General features: G+C 40.7%; 1 pseudogene; it reads left to right on the top strand.

The window, feature by feature from the left end:
* Positions 1-401: 401 nt before the first annotated feature.
* On the top strand, positions 402-15,471 carry LOC131536032 (gastrula zinc finger protein XlCGF7.1-like; annotated as a pseudogene).

Genomic DNA, 15,471 nt, shown 5'->3' with positions numbered 1-15,471 from the left:
TATTTGCCCCATCTTGATTTCTTTTGGGTTTTGTGTACCTCTCATACTAAATTAATTCAGAAATTAAAACCTGCCATAAAACAAAGGCAACCTGAGTGAACACAAAGTATGTTTGTAAATGACAATGTTATTTGGGAGAAAAAAGGAAAATTAGTCTGGTGACCAAATCAGAAATATGGTGAGAATTAAATTATACTTAAACAACAGAGAGTGATTAAGATAGATATCAACAGATAATCAAAGTTACAAAAGCACTCAGCAGCACGGCAGACAGGAAGTGTGTGTGTCAAATATAATAATTGACTACTACAGCCTAACATGTCCATATGAATCACAACAGTTTGATTTTTTAAATAACTACATTAATTGCAATACAGTAATTAAAGTAATTAACATTTTTTTCATGTACCATTTACATTTTATACGTTCCGAACCCACAACCTTTTGTGCTGCTAACACAATGCTCTACCGCTGAGCCACAGGAACACCGGAAACTGACAATGATCATGAAACTTTAAAAAAATAAAGAGCACAAGCAATATTTCAGTTTTAACAAGTAAGCATAATCTGGCCAAGATGTGGTGCTTGGATTTAGTTATTATTATTATTATCGTTATTATTATTATTAGGTTACATCTTGTCATTGATCTTCATTTACATATTTACATGCTGCAACTGTTGTGTGATTTTCATTGAAATTTTTTAGTAATAATTCGCTCCTTTTTCTCCTCTAATCCTCACACACGAATACTGTTGATTCTGATAAAACACCATACGAGTCTATAATTTAAAGTCCTTTTCATTTATTTGTGCAGATCAGTTTAAAAATATCCCCTCCTCGCGCCCCTTCACTCCAGTCCAGCGGGTGGCGCTAAAACACAAGCATTTGTTTGTCAAACACCATTAAACCTCAGAAGAAGAAGTTCAGTTTCACCGCGCTCTCTGTTGTTTTGTTGTGATGCTGTTAATACAAAATGTTGTTTATATAAATGGAGAAATACAGTTTTTGAATCAGGTCAGTAAATACCTGTGATATTCTCATCCTCAGAGTCATGACTAAGTGTTGAAGCAAGCAGGAATATCTGGAGGAGTATCATCTGAACTGAGATCTGCTGCTGTGAAGATGGTGTTTGTTAAAGAGGAGAGTGAGGAGGACATGATTAAACCAGAACCCTGCAGAATAAAACACGAGGAACCAGAACCCTGTAGAATAAAACACGAGGAACAAGAGACATGGAGAATAAAACATGAGGAACCAGAAACCTGCAGAATAAAACAGGAGGAACCAGAACCAGAACCAGAAACGTTGAGAATAAAACAGGAGGAACAAGAAGGTTGGTGTTTATTCTTCATTCATCTTTAATGACTGTTTGTGGTAATGTTACATTAGGCTTACAAAGATTTAAATCTTGCATTTTGCACATTGTGGAATTACAATTTTGACACGAGCCATCAAGTAGCTTCAGGTAATAATGTAGCTATATAGGAATATCGGGGCGGATCTCTGCCATGTCATGTAGAGAGAGAAATGACATGCTGTCGTGTAAATAAGATAAATAACATAAGGCTATTTAGTTTAATAACAGAGCACTGTTCTATAGCAAAGGTAACTTTAAATGACTTCTGTTGTGAACTGGTGCTATAGAGAAAGTGAAGCTGACGTCACGCCGCGTAGAGTTCTGGGTAACTGCTTTATTTATCCGCCATACTGGGAGAATCACGCTGCCTCTCCGCTATTGAGTTTAGGGCAGGATTTTGTTTTTCTGTCGTGATTGTGGAACAAGGATGCTATCTTAATGCATAAGCGTTTTCGTCATTATGATTTTCTAAAGGGAGGAAAACACTTAATGTGTAATTAAACAAGTTAATATTCTGGCCTCATCTGCATGTCTTTTAGCATCACTGTCTTACGACATTAAACCAGCATTTTAACAAAACTGTTCAGTCTTCCAGGGATTTAATTCTAGATGTCAGTTGTTGAAATAAATATAAACATACAGGCCCGGTTTCACAGACAGGGCTTAGACTAAACCAGGATTAGGCCATAGTTCAATTAGGACAATTCATATTTTACAATGACGACAATTATACTTCATCTTTAAAACGTTTCCAACAAATAAATGGATCGACTTCTGTCAGCTTGTTGAACAAACACTTTATTTGGATAATCTACCATGTGATGGCTGAAGCGTCCAGCGGGCGAAACTGTTTTCACGCTAATCAGATCAAAGTAAACAAAATTCTACAAAATTTAAGAGAAAAAAAATCTAATTATCATGTGAAGCGATAAAATAACTTCTATTCCCTGCAAGCAATCCCATGAAGAATGTGAATATTTAACTTGTAGGCAAAAACAAAACAATAGATAAGCAGGTATCTGTATTAATTTCAGCATTTGTAGCAGAGGGTGATCCTCTCAAAATGGCAGCGGCGCCCCAGCTTGCAACGCGGCGTGACGTAGATTCACATTCTCTGAGATACGGGAACGAGTACTGCGTCTTGTAAAGGCACATACGAGGAAAACTACTTTTTCTCCGATAACTAAAGCCTTTTTTTATAATGCAGTGTTACTGCACGGTAGGGCTGTCAAATTGGCTGAAAAACTAAATTAGAATTTTGTACTAAAATATGATCAAAATTTGAATTATATTTGAATTTAAAAGGCATAATTTCTGTTGGGGGGGAGGGAGCTTTTGGCTTTTCTCCTGTGGAATCTCGCATCGAGCAAAATATTACCATACTAATGCACGTTTCTTCAAAGCAATAATAAAACAAGACTATCTTTGAAAAAAGTGCATAATGTTTAAAATAATGTTTATAAACCTTATATAATTAATTAAGTTGCTTAAACAATTAGAAACAACAAGCATCATGTAAGTGTATAGTATACTAAGGGCCGAAAACCACTCACAAAGAGTAGCCTACTTTTTTTAATTTAAAATCATTAGATGCAGTGGGATGCAGAAAAACCACCATAAAGTCTCGAGACATGTTTTTTAAAAGTTGAACTTACATTAATTTTACATGGCTTTCTAAACATGCCACTCTCTTGTGTGAGATGTGAGTGCAATTGTGATAGATGTCTCTATAGAAAATGACATAATATGCATTCTGTGTGAATGGCTTGGTTCCAGTTTTGAGGTCAACAACATCTTCTCCGCATTAGGTCTGGGCGATATGAGCAAAAATTCATATCTGTATTTTTTTGATGGTTTGCGGTATGGTATATATCTCGGTATTTTGTATTTGGATTAAACAAATAAATTGAATGTAAGCATGTAGGCAAATATTATGTGCAAAAAAGGTTTAAAATCACATTACATTCTAACATTGTAACAATCAACAAAGTGCAATCTAAAAACAAAAATGCTTTTAAAGCAGAAGTTAAATTTACTAAACTAAAAATGAAAATAATAAAAAAGCACAGACTACTTGAGTAAAAAGGCTATTTTGATTACCCCATTACGCTTTACAATAAGTGCTATCTTACAAATACACTTACTTGTAAGTTTAAAATTCTGCATATGTCACATTTATTGCCTAACTACAAATATTTGAGCAAAATGTATATTTTAGTTGGAGTTATTGCACTCCTGTTTGATTGAGCTCTGTCTGTTTGGCGTGCATGTGCGTGACTGTGCTTGTTCTAAACGAAGTCTGTGAAGTTCAGAGGAGAATCGCAAAGCAAAAGCTCATGCACTTCTGACAGCAAAATGGAAATATTTCCATGGCTTTCTAACATTTACAGATGGAGAATATACCTGTGAAGTTATGCATTAAGGAAAACAGCAAACGCAAACCGAGCCGAACTGAGCCGTGCCGAGCCGAGTCGTACCACGCAGTGGAAAAGCGCCATAAGGCAGGGACTTTCAGGTTATAAAACCTAGCAAATGTGGATGGCGAGGCCCAGCCGGCCGCCGCACATATTTCTGCGATGGACACTCCACTAGACCACGCCCACGACGAGGCATCGCCTCTTGTGGAGTGTGCTCGTACTCAAATGGGGCAATGCAAGCGTAATAGCATCAACTATGCACCTTGAAAGTCTCTGCTTCGTGACCAGACACCCTTTGGTGCCGTTACTGAAGCAAACGAAGAGCTGTTCCGACAGCCTAAAGAGGGCGGAATGCTCCAGGTAGATTTTCAGCGCCCTAATGGGGCAGAGTAAATTCAGCTCCTGGTCCTCGTCTGAGGGAGGAAGGGCAGAGAGCAAAATGACCTGTGCTCTGAACACCTTGGAGAGCACCTTTCGTACATAACCATGCCTTGGCTTTAGGACGACCTTGGAGTCGTTAGGCCCAAATTGAAGGCAGGTGGGGCTTACAGAGAGCGCCTGCAAATCACCCATTCGCTTAACTGATGCTAACGCCAGTAGTACAGCAGTCTTTAGCGACGGGGATCGGAGGTCAACAGTTGATGTTGAGACTTCCTTCCTCCTTTGACCATGGGCCGAAAGCCGTTCGGCCCTTGCACAGAGATCTGCAACCCGTGTTGGATGCACCTGTCGAGAACACCTTCCTTCTGCAGACCATTCCCAAGGGTACGCCCTGTTCCATCCACTGATGACGTTTCCAAGGGCCCAGGGCTGCCACACAGGCCCAGTTTACCTTGATTAGCAGGCGTCTGATGGAACCCTCGGTTTCAGCCAGCGCTGAAGGGGCCGCATACGAAGCAGGCCCAGCTGTAGTAGTGGAGACGCAGAGGCCATGAGGCCCAGAATCTTCTGAAACGATTTGAGCGAGAGGCTCCTGTTGCGGAGGAGGCCATGAGGCGCTGTATGGCCAGAGCTTGCTGTGGAGGAGGGAACTGTGCGACAATAGCTCCACCTCTGACTGGGCCAGAAGGAGCCAGTCGTCGAGGTAGTTGAGAATGAGGATTCACATCTGTCTCAGAGGGGAAAGAGCTGCGTCCATGCACTTTGTAAAAGACGTGTGTGTCTTTGGGGACTACGCTGCTGAAGCACGGGGGTCTTTGAGCGAATTACAGTGAGTAACTTCCTTTTATTATCCCCATAACCCAATTTGACACTGCGGGGATGGCCTGCCAGACCTCAGCCCGCGTGACAAGGGGTTGGATTGCTTTGAGTGGTTTGTCGCCGTGCGGGGATGTGCCACTCGTATTCTGTGGAAGAGGAAATCTGCTCTCTTTTTGAGAATGTTTGTATTTTATTTTTTTCCGCTATCACAGCAGTAGGCTATTTGGGCGCTTGTACGGGCCCAGTGACTGCAAAAAACACATCGCCCTTGGCACCCGGTATTAAACGGGGTGCTTGGAGTTTCAACCGAGGCAGTTTGGGGGTTGATCCGGCAAACGCGGGACTTGGCCCCCTCCTCTTCCTGTCCCGTCGATCAGGACGACGCTTTGGGCACCGAGTCCAGCACTATCTTGGGCCGGGGTTCTTTGCGCTTAGGAGGTGAGCGGCGTCTAGCCGAACGAGATTTGTCTCGAGGCGCAGGTTTGGGCTCTGGCTGGGCAGCCAGTGGCGCAGTCTTAGCGAGCTGGGGAGTCGGCGCAGATCTGCGGCGACTCAAGCCAGCTGCAGAGCAGGAGCGCTTTCGCAGGAAGTGTCGCATTGCCTGGGACTACATCTGTGCCGCAGTGAAGCGCTCTGCAAACCCTTCCACAGCGGGTCCGAACAGGCCAGTGGGGGACACTGGTGAGTCCAGTGCAGCACCTTTATAGCACTGCACGAACCAATGGCCATGCAGTAACACTGCATTATTAAAAAAGGGTTCAGTTATTGGAGAAAAAGGAGTTTTCCCCATATGCGTCTTTACAAGACGCAGTACAAGTGAAGTATCGAAAGGGAACTAATTCATTATCTGAAACAGCAATATTTAAGCTGTTTTGGGAGAAGGGGGAAAAAAAGGCGAGGTCATGTTGGAGTGGGGCCAAGAATTCTGATAAGGCTAGGACCTATATTTGAGGCCCCGTGCAGGCCTCTACCCAGCGCTACCAAATCTACTTCTGGTGTCACCATCTGTAGAACTTAGTGGCACTGCTCTCAAATGTAGTCTGGAGCCCTGCACCGTTACATCAGGGATAACTTTTATGTTCACATTTCTCAGCTTTTTACAAGTTACTGAAAATGAACCATTTTTAATTTTCAATTTCAGAGTTGATTGAAGAAAAAGTGGAGAATGAAGAATCAAGTGAAGTTGAGGAGAAAAACAATGTCAAAACTGGAAAAAAACATTTGAGTTGCTCTCAAACCAAACAGAAAGATTTAATGAACAGAGGAGCCAAGAAATCTTTCATCTGCACTCAGTGTGGAAAGAGTCTGACACGCAAAACAAGTCTGGAGCGTCACATGAGAGTTCATACTGGAGAGAAACTGTACACATGTGATCAATGTGATGAAACATTTTTGTGGGCTTCAGACCTGACAGAACACCTGACAGTTCATACAAAGGAGACTCCGTATTCATGTAATTTGTGTGGTAACAGTTTTTTTTGTCTACAAAAGTTGAAAGAACATCAGAAAATGCATATTGCTGTGAGAGAGTGCATGTGCTTTAAGTGTGGGAGGACTTTTACTTCAGCAAAGTGTTTAAAACGGCATGAGATGATTCACTCTGGAGAAAAACCTTATACGTGTTCACACTGTGACAAGAGATTTTTTCAGTCAGGAGACCTGAAAACACATCAGAGGATCCACACTGGAGAAAACCTTATAAGTGTTCTCACTGTGACAAGAGATTCAATTATTCATCACATCTGAAAACACATGAGAGGATCCACACTGGAGAGAAACCTTATAAGTGTTCTCACTGTGACGAGAGATTCAATCAGTATCCAAATCTGAAAACACACGAGAGGATCCACACTGGAGAGAAACTTTATAAGTGTTCTCACTGTGACATGAGATTTATTCAGTCAGGAGACCTGAAAACACACGAGAGGATCCACACTGGAGAGAAACCTTATAAATGTTCTCACTGTGTCAAGAGATTCAATCATTCATCACATCTGAAAACACATGAGAGGATCCACACTGGAGAGAAACCTTATAAGTGTTCACACTGCGACAAGAGATTCAGTGTGTCATCAAATCTGAAAAGACACGAGAGGATCCACACTGGAGAATAACCGTATCACTGCACTGCACGTGGGAAGCGTTTCATTCAATCATCTGCTCGACACAGTCATACAAAAAACAATCATAGTAAGGCCTCATACACAAGAGAAGCATTTAGCAGTATACGTAAAACTTTTCATATCATATCAGCATTTCGTCCAGACGGAGCCAGCGTTTTGGGAGCCTGAAACTGCTATTTTTTTTTTTTAAACCGGGTCCCAGAGTGGATAAATCTGAAAACGACACCTTTGTACAACCAATCCATATATTTTGTAAACGATGTCATCACCCCACGTCTCTACCCCAGTCAGACACTGCTACATCACATAACAGCATCAACAATAACAAAGGCAGAGTACATGCTTGTGTTCGTGCTGCAGAAGCCTATTAGCTTCACTAACTTTACTAGCTTTTCTTGTTGTTGTGTTGGGTTTGTATAGAGCGTGCAAGGTTTATGCGCATGCTCCAAGTCTTCTCTATTTTTAGTGTATCTCAGAATTACAGTGCCACATACTGGTCTGGCATTGTTTCGAGTCAGTTCCAGTGGTTTCGTGTGTACGCAGATATGTTTACGGAAGAATGAGGAAAATAAAAAAAACCCTTGGACAGGGAAAGAGTTGGCTTTGTGTGGATGAGCCTTAAGTAGATCATCTTCAGATCCAGCAATTGGGTGAATTAGTCTGTAAACCTATTATCTGATCCACACTCTGGAGCAGGTGGTGGTGGTAATGCACCAATTACACTGAATGCCAACCGCCGTTAAACATTCAAAAGAAGTAAAATCCGCCGTTGACATGCCTCGCTGCAGATCAAGATCAAGATTTATTATATTACGTTACGTCCAATTTCTTTTTAAGTGTTGTGAGAGGATTCTGTGGTCTGCAGTGTTGTGCATTATAACCAATCACACGTTTCTCTTGAGCTCATGAATGCCATATCCAATCAGAGGCGTTGTTAATTAAACAACTAATTGTTTTATTTGTTCATATAGCTGTTTTTAAAAGTTACTGTGTTACCATAGCAGATGCACAGCAGACATACTGTTCTGAGATGAGAGAAAATAGATCATTTGTTTTCCAATGCTATATCCAAATACTTAAATGTGAATTTTGAATAAAAGCTGTATAAACAATAACATATTCACTGTTTGTTGTATTTGTTTTCATACAGTAATTGATTGATTCAGTGATGCTTCAAATTCAGGTTTTCGTCACCACCATAATATGTGAACTGTCAGGTCTGGCACCTCCGTCAGATGAATATTTTGATAATAAATGATTATGATATTTTTTTTTTTTTAAAGTATTGTTGGTCACATGTGAAAGTGTAATCTGTCTGCTAACATGAGGATGTGTTTTGATATGTTTAAAACACTTTGATCTCTGTTAAAGATAAAGTTAAATTTACATTACCCAGTCCAAGGTAAAAAGCACATTTTGATAAAAGAGGAAAGTTGGGATGTTGAATCAAAGCATAGTTCAGTTGCACTTTAATATATGTAAGATTTATAAATCAATTAATGAATTATGACACACAAATGTAGTTTCATTTGTCTAAGTACAAGGTTTTATTTTTCCAATATTGCACACTGTTTTGTCCCACTTCTCAAGAATCAGTGATTTGCTAGTTCGGGGAACAGACACAGTCTCTATCAAAGCTTTGCATTCTGTTATTTTGGTCATGATTTGGGGAAATAAAGGTGGAGACATTGATAAATACTCTCCACTCATCTCCAGTGCAGATTCTGGGTAGATAATCATTACTCATGTCATCCATTTGATTCCTGATCTTAGAGAAGAGCAGAGCGTTGAACTGAAAATCTCTGAGCAGATCAGTGAGGTAGAGTTTCTCATGACTCTGATGGAGAACAATTCAGGAAAATGTACTCTGTTATTGTCGTAACCTCGTTTCCCTGAGATACGGAACGATAGCTCCACCTCCGACTGGGCCAGAACGAGCCAGTTGTCGAGGTATTTGAGAATGCGGATTCCCATCTGTTTTAGAGGGGATAGAGCACTTTGAAAAAGTGCGGGGGGGCCAGAGACAGTCCAAGGAAGGACCGTGTACTGACAAGCCACTCCCTTGAAGGCAAATCTCAAGAATCGTCTGTGATGGGGGGGCTATCTGGATGTGAAACTATGGTCTTTCAGGTCCAGAGAAGAACCAGTCCCCTGTGCGAATTTGCGAGAGGATCTGCTTCAGCGTGATCATCCTGAACGACCTCTTTATGAGGGCACGATTCAGGTGTCTGAGATCGAGGATGGGCCGGGGGCCATCATCCTTTTTGGGGACGAGGAAGTAAAAGCTGTAGAAACGGTCCCTCCAGAACGAGTCAGGGCTGAGAAGCACCCTTTGCCAGATAAGTCATCACCTCGGAGCGCAGGACGTGTGTGTCTTTGTTCTGAACAGAGGTGGGAACCACGCCACTGAAGCGCAGGGGTCTTTGAGCGAATTGCAGTGAGTAACCTCGTTTTATTATCCCCATAACCCAGTCTGACACTCTGGGGATGGCCTGCCAGGCCTCAGCCTAGGCCTGTGTGGTGAGGGGTTGAATCGTTTCGAGCGGCAGGCCGCCTAGCGGGGACCTGAAGCTCGTGATAAGAGGGAGAGGAATGTGCTCTCTTTTAGGAAATGTTTGTTTTATTTTCCTTGCCATAACAGCGATCAGTTGTGTGGGCGCTATTTGAACAGGCCCAGTGTTCACAACAGTATTTACCACAAACAGATTGCCGTCGGCACCCAGAGCTGAACGGGGGTGCTTGGAGGCGTGACAGAGGCCGTTTGGGGGCGCTAGACTCTATGTTTTTGTAACAAGAGCATTCAGCCCCTGTGGGCACGGGAAGCGTCAAGAGTCTGAAGCTGTCAGTTATAATCATAGTGACAGCCTTTTCTTTCGATCTGCCTAAAAAGATCAAACCGCTCATTAGAAGAGGGGTATTGATTATCATTATGTGTAAAAACACTGGCAGATCAAAAGTGCTGCGTGCATCCTCTCAGATCTGCTCGTAGCAGACAAGGGGAAGGAGCAGCCTTCATTGAAGAAGGTGAGCCGTGAGCGAAGCAGGCAGATCAAAGAGCTGAGTGGAGAGTGAAATGCGGGGCTGCGCCAGCATAAATTCACTCTAGCTTGATCGCTCAAACCTTCGAGCTTGGTGTCTCTTCTCTGAGATAACTGGGAGGGGAGAAACACATGAGCAAGGGAGGCAGGGCCACCTTCATTGAAGAGGTGCTAACCCTTAGTGTAAACACACTGGCAGATCACAGCACTGTGTGCAGAGTGAAACAATTTTACAGAGTGAAGCGATTTTACCGTCTCTTTCTTCGAGGTGACTGGGAGAAGAGAATCATGAGAGGCAGGGCCGCCCAGCGCAGCATTCTACGATCCGCGCAGAAGGATTGAGCCACTCGATGTAATGAGGGGCGCTAATCCTCACGTGTTAACACACGCACTGGCAGATCAAAGTGAGCACGCGGGATATGCTGGCGTGCAGATCGCTCAGCCTCGAGAGCTCGCCGTTCCTGTCTCCGAGGTGACTGGGAGAAGAGAAACATGAGAGCGGGGGAGGCGGGGCCTGCTACATAGAGGACCACGAGCGAATCAGGACGGAGTCCGACTTTCGGTGAAAGCAGGCTACCTGTACCTGAACGAGCATTCCGTCTCGGTGAGCGCGCATTCCCTGCACGAGCCACACTCGCAGTTTATAGTTATCGCCTATGAATACACCTAGGATTGCCAATCGTCCCGTATTAGCCGGAACGTCCCGTATTTTGGGGCTAATTAATTTGTCCTGTTTTTTTGACTGCCACGCTGATCTAACCACTGACTGATACAACAGCAGCAGTGCTGATCACTTCAGAATGATCACCGACACCTGTCATCATCCAATCACAGCCCCCCTCACGCAGTATACGTTAAGTAAATCAGAAATCGTGAACAAAGGCTGCGGAATCCTCTGCGGCTCGTCGCTCCCGCCTCACAGCAAGACCTCGCACTAACGCCAATTCTGTCCGTGTTTTGACTTCAGTAAATTAGTTTTGGTGAATACAAACAACGTGATTATTTTTCATGAGCCCAACATCCCTCTGTGCAAGAGATGTGATCAGTAAGGGAAGTCGTCTTTCACTATTGTAATGTTGTTAAATAGAGAAAAACATTTTATATTTAAGTGACAGCATAATTCTTAACCTTGGACCTTATTCTTGAAACACAAAATAACCAATAAAAAGGTGTCAAGCACCAAAATTTTGTAGCACCTGCTCCCAGACAAAGTCAGACAGGTTATATTTGAACGTATTACAGTAGTTCAAAAACCAATTACCAAAAAGTTTGGTGATTGACACCTTTTTATTGGTCATTTTGTGTTTCAAGAATAAGGTCCAAGGTTAATAATTATGCTATTACTTAAATAAGCAGCCCATATAATCTATTTCTAAACACAATTTAGTGTTTTTGTATTCGTGTAAATGATGTTGCTGTTACTGAATGTCTTGTGATCTGTGAGAGGAATGAATGCGAACCAAATTCAAGTTTTGCTGCTGCTATTTTTTTATAATATTTCTCTTTTGAGGTTTATCTTTCGCAGATCAAATTTGTTGTAGTTACTGTACACGGTTAAAATTAAGAATAGATAACGTTACTCCTAAGTACTTCATATAGCCTAATTAGTCTGTATGCCACGTGGGATATTTTAAATCTCTACAAAAATATGAAAAGATTTATAATATATACACTGGAAATATTACATTTTTGCTTTGTGGTACACTTTCTGTTTAAAGGAGTTTTTATGATCACTGTCAGTTACTGCACATATAAAACTATAACAGGTTAATAATTTAATTACTTTAATTGCTATGAATGTAGTTGTTAGAAAATAAAACTATATATTTACAGGGTTCGTACGGTCATGAAAAACCTGGAAATGTCATGGAATTTTAAAACAGCAATTTCCAGGCCTGGAAAAGTTTTGGAAAAGTCATGGAAATCTGTTTCATAAATCTTTGTATAACAGAATTATGTTTAATCAGGTGCTGAATTTCAGCGTGGGATCGCGCAGATATCACATTACTCATTCCTGCAGCTTCCGCATTTCAAATGAGGGAAATTTCTGCAAACATTCCTTCAATATAGCTTGTAGGGTAGATGCGTAAATTAATCCACACAGATCAAATCAATCACTTGATAACCGTGTGAGTGATTCAGTTGTACCGCGTCTTTCTCTTAATGCGGCTTCTCATCTGCGCATCTCGAGCAGCACGCTGCGATAAAAGACTTTCGCTCGCGTCTCGGTGCAGTTGACAGAATTGTCACTTGCCTAATCGGGTCATTGTTGCATCGTCACAAAAATATATTATAAATATATTGTGTATAAAGCTGCCTTTGCGAGTACAAAATGACATTACAAAAAATTTGGTTTGATACCAAACAAGCGCAGTAGAGCTCTGCATGGGCCTCAAATACAAGCCCTAGCCCGGCCCTTGTCCGACAAACTATCAGAATTACTGGCCCGAGTCCGACTGGAGCCTCTCTGTCTCTCTGTCTCTCTCTCTCTTTCCCATTACACAGCTGCTGTTGCAGCCATTAAAAATAGTTCAGTTTTTAATGGAAAAGTGGTTCTATTTCTTTTGGGTTCTTTAATTTAGAAATATGTTTGGAACATTTTTTGTTTGTTAAATTCAAGTTTTCGTTTTTTAAAGTAATGACCAAGCAGCCAGCAGTAGACACTACAGTGAGTCAACCATAGCCTGTTTGATCAATTTAGCATTCTCAAATCATCATGACTTGCCTAAAATAAAATCTATAGATATAAAACACTTCAAGCATATCCCAATGTTAGTTTAAACGTTTTAACTAAATGTGCGCTTTTAGGTGCATATCCAAGCGTTTGTGTGGAGAATAGAAGCTAAAGCGCGCTTTGCAGGACATGGAGCGCGATGATTTTTTTTCTTGATAGTGGAAACAACTTAAAATATGCTGCCATTTTTGCTCATAAACGTACAAGTAATACATCATTCGGAACTGTAAAGGGTCTACTTTTATTTGTGTGCACTTACAATATCAACAAAATATTGTTTTTGTAAAATAAAGAAAACATAGCCTACAGGATGCGCTTTCTGCCGTCTCGGCCTTGAGCAGGAGCGCTTCACAATGATGAACCGAAACTAAGCAAACTTACCTCACAAATATGATAAATATATTTAGAAATCTTTAAATTACTAGGCTAGTTAAAATGTTGGATGCAAGAATCGGTGTAGTACAGGCTCCAATTTGAAATTTTAACGCATACCTGCTGCAAATAGACAAATAGACAACACTTTATATTTGTAAGAATCTGGTATCTTCATATATAGAATTTAGAGAACATCTGCTTCACTTACATAACTGCTTAAATGTATTAATTAATTTTAAAATTAAAATTTAATTGTTGTTTTTGGCAGATCTGGGCCTCATTTATAAAATGTTGCGCAGAAACCATCTTAAAATTTATCTCATGATCATCTCTCAAATATGCGTACGGGTGATTCATAAAATGAACGTACGCACAGAAAACACACGTACGCGTCTCTTTCAGATGTGAAATCTGTGAATTGCAAATGAACTTAAACTTTTGTGCAACTGAATGGTTTCAGCGCTGTGCTTGTAAACGACTCCTAATTAATGTCATTAACATGTAAAAGATCGCCAATCATTATCCAAATTCTTTAATTTAGAAGAACAGCTTACATTTTCAAAAACCTGCAGTACTCAGACAAAAAAAAGTGCGTATGTCTGCTCAGACCCTGACGTGATGCTTAGCATTTTAGACATTTTTTACAAATCTGAGCGTACGCACGCTTTATAAATGATGCCCCTGGTTTTTCCACACAGACATTCATGTTCAGTGAAGCTCCTCTGAAGATCAGTGTACCTGATTCATGGAAAGTTTCAGAGACATAAAATTTGTTTAAAAAACTGCATCAAAATGACCACTTTTCACTGTTACATCAGGGTTCAACAGGGTTACTGAGAGTTACTGAAAATGAACCATTTTTACTTTTATTTCAGAGTTGATTGAAGAAAACAAGGAGAAAGAAGAACTGAGAGAAGTTGAGGAGAAAAATCATGTGACGACTGAAGATAAACCTTTGAGTTGCTCTCAAACCAGACAGAAAGATTTAAAGAAAAGCGCCAAGAAATCTTTCACCTGCACTCAGTGTGGACAGAGTTTGACAAACAAATATAACCTTGAGCGTCACATGAGAGTTCATACTGGAGAGAAACCGTTCACATGTGTTCAATGCTTGAAGAGCTTCACACAATCTGCAGACCTTAAGAAACACATGAACATCCACACTAGAGAGAAGCTGTACACATGTGATCAATGCGGCAAAATGTTTTTGTGGGCTTCATACCTGAAGACACACCTGGAAGTTCATTCAAAGGAGAAGTCACATCTGTGTTATTTGTGTGGAAAGAGTTTTTCATATTTAAAAAGCTTAAAAGAACATAAGACAATACATACTGGTGTGAGCGAGTACATGTGCTTTGAGTGTGAGAAGACTTTTACTTCAGCGAGCTGTTTAAAACTGCACCAGAGGATCCACACTGGAGAGAAACCGTACAAGTGTTCACACTGTGACAAGAGATTCAGTCAGTCAGGAATCCTGAAAAGACATGAGAGGATTCACACTGAGAGAAACCGTATCACTGCACTGCATGTGGGAAGAGTTTCAATCGTTCATCTGCTCTACACACACATACAAAAAACTATCACAGTAAGTAGATCATCTTCAGATCCGGCACTTTCAGGTTTGATGAGCGTCCTCACCAAATGTGACACAATAATGCATCAAGTAATAAAATATCATCTGGATAAATCTGTCCTAACCAGACATTACAAGTGACATGACAAAGAAATATTATCTAAAGTTTTCACATCTTCAAAATCAGCAGATTCAGATCAACTCAAAGATGGAGTTCCTCCCCAAAGAACAATCTCAAATAGTTTTATTCTTGTGTATCGTTTTGCTTCATGATATAAATTATGATATTGTGCTTTCTTATGCATTTTATATTACGTTCAGTTTTCTTATAATGCATATGTGTCAGCTGTAGTGATGGCGAAGTGAAGCGTTCTGAACCAGCGAAGCTTTCAACACAATTGTATCGAAAAATGGTTCATTATTCGAAGCTTTTTAAAACTGATCATGCTGTGGCCATCTAGTGGTCATAAAAATAATTAACACCTTCCAAAGTGTTATGTTCCATTACAGCTGCTGGTTTCACATCTGCTTCTACAACTGATTCTTTGTTTTATTATATTTTATATAAATAATAGTCATTGTCAACATCATTCATTTGTGTCGGTGTACTGGCACTAAAATAAGTAAAATAAAACATAAATTCATAAATTAAA

This window comes from Onychostoma macrolepis, chromosome 03 (genome assembly GCF_012432095.1).
Source record: "Onychostoma macrolepis isolate SWU-2019 chromosome 03, ASM1243209v1, whole genome shotgun sequence".
Lineage (NCBI taxonomy): Eukaryota > Metazoa > Chordata > Actinopteri > Cypriniformes > Cyprinidae > Onychostoma > Onychostoma macrolepis.
This window is presented reverse-complemented; position numbering and strand designations above follow the sequence as displayed.